Source organism: Gymnodraco acuticeps, unplaced genomic scaffold (assembly GCF_902827175.1).
Source record: "Gymnodraco acuticeps unplaced genomic scaffold, fGymAcu1.1, whole genome shotgun sequence".
NCBI classification, from domain to species: Eukaryota; Metazoa; Chordata; class Actinopteri; order Perciformes; family Bathydraconidae; genus Gymnodraco; species Gymnodraco acuticeps.
This window is the reverse complement of record NW_022991562.1, coordinates 53,160-59,644: the sequence shown is the minus strand read 5'-3', so window position 1 is coordinate 59,644 and position 6,485 is coordinate 53,160.

The window sequence follows — 6,485 nt, the reverse complement described above, 5'->3', positions numbered from 1 at the left end:
GAGGGCGCAGTAGGCTACTCTTCAAAAGTTTCACGAAATACTTACCATCATGTTTGGTTACTGTTTAACATTTTGGTTTACTTCATGTAATAAAATAATAACTTCATGGTAAGGCTACTAAAAATGACAAGGCTAAGTAATGTAATGCTAACTAACGTGCTCGCTACTCGTCGCTACTAGCTAGGTAGCTAACTTGACTATGTTCCATGCACAACATGTATATTACCTATGATATTACCTGATATGTCTGATCCAGCGACTCCTGGTCCTTTCATCAGACGGGAAGCGATAGAACGAGCAAGTGGTATGATCACTTTTGTGATTACAACCTGGTACAAAGCACACAGGCATCTTGTAAAAGTGAACCAACCACTTGGAGCATTATCGCCTGTGACATCACTTACGCGACCCAGAATGGGATTTGGGATTTGTAGTCTTTCTCGTTGCGTATTTTTCATAGTCTTATATTTCAACAGTTTTACGACAAAATGTGACTTTTTGACATGGAAATGATTGTTTAAGATTGACAAACATCATATGTGTAGTTCGTGGCACAATTCAAGCGGGATCAAAAGATACGTTTTCTCTCTCCATTGAATTCAATGTATAATTTTTCGCTTCCGGGGTCCCATGGACCGGAAGTAGATGGGCGTGACTTCGCCTCTCTATAATAGAAGAGTTACGACAACGGAAGTCCCAAAACGGTTATCGTCACGTGGTTCATGTAGAAGAGGATCGTTCCCCGGAAGTTCATGGCGGGCAATGTGAATGCATTGATAACAGGAGATAGAACTACGATTTTTGGTAATTATTAGTGAATAAAGGTTTTGATTTGCAATATGTATACAACAAATCGATATGTGTATGTATTTACATCAATGTTTAAAAAAATAAAATAGAATTTGCTAATATTAAGTGATAATATTAGGATTAGTGTGAACAACTAGTTTACATGGTAGGCTAACAGTGCCTTGGTTAAAGAGCCTGTTGCTGTTTATTTATAGCTTTGAATTCTTTAAAACCAATATTATCTTCTTAAACTTGTATGGTAGTCAGGAGCATCACTTTCTAATGTTTATTGATATATTTAGAGGGAGGGGATCTAAAGTAATGCTTTCAAATTCAGATTAGATTAATGTCTACCATTTTCTTAAATTCATGGTAGTTTCAGTAACCATGGTAATTGAGGACACAAGTTATCTAAATGACTAATGTCATCTTTATGGCTTTCAGAAAGGACAGGAGACCGACAGGTGACTATCAAAGGATAGCAGCAGCAGCATGATGATGATGATGATGATGTTAAATGTGTTGTTTTAGGAACATCCATTGCAAATACATGGAATTCAATAAACATTGAATAGCATATCATGCAGTTTGTCTGTGCCTTTTCCTCCGTGTTGTCCTGGTTTGCTGTGCTGCCTCCTAGTCGCCACCATGGTTTGCTGTGCTGCCTGGGGATGCTCCAATCGCTCCGAGAAAGGAGTACGAATGTACAGCTTCCCCACTGACACAGAGCGGAGGAAGCAGGAGCAATTTCACAACCAACAGCAACAAAATATGTGATTTATATACAAACACTGCATTTGCACTTTTTCACAAAACGAAAACCACACCATTGGGAAAGCTTAATGTTTTGTTTAATACAAAAAACAGGGAAAGGCTTGAAAAACACTGAGAGTTGAGACTCAGGGTGCAGGGTGAGGGTCTCAGTGCAGGTATTCAGGCTCCATTGAATCCCCCTCTGGTTCTTGTGCTGAAAGAGGGATAAACAGACAGGAGAAAGGGTTATACACACCTATTGGATGGGAAATTGCCTTGGGGAGATAAGGTGTGGTCTTTGTTCCCAACTGAAGTTATGGAACTTTATTATTTGTGAGTTTAACAAAGTATGACACATGGCATCAGTAACATATGTGATATGAATTTCTATAAAGTTGTCTCACATTCTTGGTCATATTGTATATACAGTATGTAATGAGTATAACATGTCCAGTAAGTATAAAGTGTTTCCTAATACTGTGTATTCAACCACTATGGAATATGTATGTGGGCAGACAAAACTGAGTTGTTCTGTGTGTGAAGTAACCTCAAGTCACTCCGCAGGCACATTTTGATGCAGACCAGTTTGTCAAGACAAAAAAGGGCAAGACTAGGCTGAGAGCAGAGGCTATACCCACCATCTTCGTGCATCGCCCTGTGGTCAAAAAGAGAAGGGCCCCTGCACCACGATTCACCCCGGGACCTGTATCTACAAAGCCCATAGCTCATGATCACAGCGATAGTGTGAAAGGTGACACAGGTATAATAAGTATGAACTCTTAGTAACAAAAGTAATATTTGTTATTTTTAAGTGGTATAATATTTTAAATGTTCGAACATTTACAGTGCCATGTCTTCTACTTACATTAGTCTCAAAGATTGAGGGAAGAAGGGAAGGGATCACTGCCCTCCACCTGCCAGAGGAGCGCAAACAACAAAAACAAGCAAGGTGTCCCGTCATGTACCTGGAAGTTTGGGTTGGCAAAATGGAGTAAGAGAGGGACTTGAAAAACCTTGGTGGCTCTCTACTCATGTTGTTACAGTTGTCTTGGTTACAGCTCTCAAGTTTTTTTTTGTGCCATTTCCACATCTTTAGAAAATATGAAAAAATTGAAGTGAAATCAACCTCTTCTCTGGAGAACAAACTTTGATTTCTCTGCCTTGTGAGTTTGCAGTCTTGCAGTCTTGCTCCTCCACCTGTAACATCACTGCCCCTCCACCTGCCATACAGTAGGTTACTAACAAGATTACTTATATAATACAGTGATATAATACATGTTTAGTATGCTTACTTATATAAAACAGTAGTATTAAACTTACCTTGTGTGTTCACTCTCACTTAAGTTCCTCTCCCTTTGCCATCAATCCAAAATCAGCTGAGCTGCAACATTATACACACAGGTAACAATCAACATAATCACAAGGACACAATATGGCTCTGCTAAAAACACTCACTCTTACACGCACCAAAGTTATATTTATCTAATATTTAACTCCCTCCACCCCCGCATACAATCCCGTTTAGAAGCCCCTCTTCTCTAATTCAACAACGTTGGACCAAATAGACATTAAGAGAACGGAATTTACAATTAAAAGGCTGTTCAACGTCTGTTGCTAACTTGCTTCGGTATCCTAGCTTAATCTGTTATCTGTAAACGTTCCCTAAATCTACTAATTTAGGGATAATCCACTGACATCCTTTAATACACATGTTCATTTGAATCAGATGTACTGATAATATCCGCAATATAAATCTTTAAACTTCTTCTTACCTTTAAAAGTCCGTCACGAACGGTCTATTATGCTGCAACTCCACAGCTCTGCTAGCCTTGGCGCTAACTTCCGGGGAACGATTGAGAGGCTCCACGATCCGCCATTGCTGTAAAAAAGTGGTCCATTGGAGTGAACGGAGATGTCATAACTCTTCTATTATATGGCTCTGGTGGCTACCATTAGCAGCTAACTTTTGCTCTGCGATATTTACATAAAAATGGAATTATGGATTATAAATTAAATATTTTTTTTATACAGAGACGTTAAAAACCTATGGATTAACCGATTCAGCCGCGTTTTTTCTTTCTCGTTTTAATGCCATTGAACACGTCTTTTGATCAGATTGACAGCTACGGTGAGACATCTCCCCTCGAAGCTACGTAAAGGTACTGTTGTGATGTCTGTGTTTGCTTCCCCTGTCCGAGTTCAGATCACTCAGTGATGATACTATATACCTAAATAATCTGTGGAACCTCAGCTTTAATCGGATATCTTGTAAGTGCAGCTACGAAAAGTAATAATAAGGGTACTTTTATCTTGAGTTCTGTGCCAAAGTGCGTTAGCATTTTTCGCTCAGGGGTCATTTAGATGCTTCTTATGAGACTTGTGTTTTGTTTTGGTATAAAATGGTTTGTATCGTCAGTTAGCTGAGATTATTTCCGTTAATCTGATATAACACATTAATAGGTTCTTAAATATTACGATCCCCTGAGACACTGTCGTGAAAAAAAAAAGTAAAGTACCCGCCGGGACTTTGGGGTTTAACAGGTTAAAAAAACCGCAATATATACCGCAGGGGGGGACAAAACCGCGATGTCAGTTTTTTTCAATACCGTGCAGCCCTACTCGAGACTCTGAAAAGCACTTTGTTGGACACTTTGTTGGACACCTTTAGGAAAAGAGAGACACTCACCAGGATCTCCGTCCCACAGGGGGGGGTGCTGTTAAAGGTGAAGGTCACCATGTGGGTCGTATCGTCCATCTGACCCTTGCCGGTTTTGTCGTTCAGGTGTAAAACCCGGTAGTCCACACCTTTTGCTGCCAGGAGACAACCAGCCAGGGTGACTGAGGCAGAGTTCGGGCTGCACACTGTCAGGTTTTCTGAAAAAAAACAGCAAAGACACAGGATTATGAAAAAACATAAACAAGCAAGATGTCTCAGGGAATATTATCTGCTGATTCACAAAAACCGTAAGCGTTCTGTCTCAGATTTTTCCTGTTTCTAAAGGTTTTTTATATCGGAATAAGGGATTAATATCGTCTTATAGCCACAAAAATAACATGTATGGTTCCATATACTAGGTTCTTTGGCAGGTACAACTGATCCATCGACTGAATAAGGTGTGCTTTATTTCAAATTTATAGCATCTGTGTTTTTTTGTGTACATTTTGTGATTGTTTTTCATTTCATTAACTATTAAATTATGTTAAATTATGTGTAAATGTGTTTTTGGGGCCATAAAAAAAGAAAGAAAAGAAGAGTCAAACTTGTGGTAATAAGTCAGAATTAAGTTGGCTTAACATTTTAAAAAGCGATGTGTTGTTCTTCATGCTTCATAAACAGTCAAACCGGGAGGACAAAAGATGCACAGCGGATCGTAAGACAACACAAAGGTTAAGTCAAATAAAACGTTTACTTTAAATTAAGTATTTCTACAATGACTTTTTTCTTCTTTTCCCTGAGGAGAAGATCTGAGTCCTTCTCTTTAGTAGTTTCTTGCCCAAAGAAAGTTGGAATACATGAATTGTGAGGTCTGTGAAAAAGTCTTACCCAAAACACCTTCCCATTTGTTATCGTTGGCAAAACTCGCCCGACAGAGACAGCTGGAGTCACCGCTGATGTCCGTACCGACAAATTCATGAGCGCTGCAGAGCAAATCCTGACTCACCTCATCAGCAGCTGCAGAGAGACAGTTTACTCACAATAAACACGAAACAACCAGGACTCTTTAAAGTAGAGACACTACATACTGATATACACCTGAACATCAGCAGGAGAGGACTCTTTAAAGTAGAGACACTACATACTGATATACACCTGAACATCAGCAGGAGAGGACTCTTTAAAGTAGAGACACTACATACTGATATACACCTGAACATCAGCAGGAGAGGACTCTTTAAAGTAGAGACACTACATACTGATATACACCTGAACATCAGCAGGAGAGGACTCTTTAAAGTAGAGACACTACATACTGATATACACCTAAACATCAGCAGGAGAGGACTCTTTAAAGTAGAGACACTACATACTGATATACACCTGAACATCAGCAGGAGAGGACTCTTTAAAGTAGAGACACTACACACTGATATACACCTGAACATCAGCAGGAGAGGACTCTTTAAAGTAGAGACACTACATACTGATATACACCTGAACATCAACAGGAGAGGACTCTTTAAAGTAGAGACACTACATACTGATATACACCTGAACATCAGCAGGAGAGGACTCTTTAAAGTAGAGACACTACATACTGATATACACCTGAACATCAGCAGGAGAGGACTCTTTAAAGTAGAGACACTACATACTGATATACACCTGAACATCAGCAGGAGAGGACTCTTTAAAGTAGAGACACTACATACTGATATACACCTGAACATCAGCAGGAGAGGACTCTTTAAAGTAGAGACACTACATACTGATATACACCTGAACATCAGCAGGAGAGGACTCTTTAAAGTAGAGACACTACATACTGATATACACCTGAACATCAGCAGGAGAGGACTCTTTAAAGTAGAGACACTACATACTGATATACACCTAAACATCAGCAGGAGAGGACTCTTTAAAGTAGAGACACTACATACTGATATACACCTGAACATCAGCAGGAGAGGACTCTTTAAAGTAGAGACACTACACACTGATATACACCTGAACATCAGCAGGAGAGGACTATTTAAAGTAGAGACACTACATACTGATATACACCTGAACATCAGCAGGAGAGGACTCTTTAAAGTAGAGACACTACACACTGATATACACCTGAACATCAGCAGGAGAGGACTCTTTAAAGTAGAGACACTACATACTGATATACACCTGAACATCAACAGGAGAGGACTCTTTAAAGTAGAGACACTACATACTGATATACACCTGAACATCAGCAGGAGAGGACTCTTTAAAGTAGAGACACTACATACTG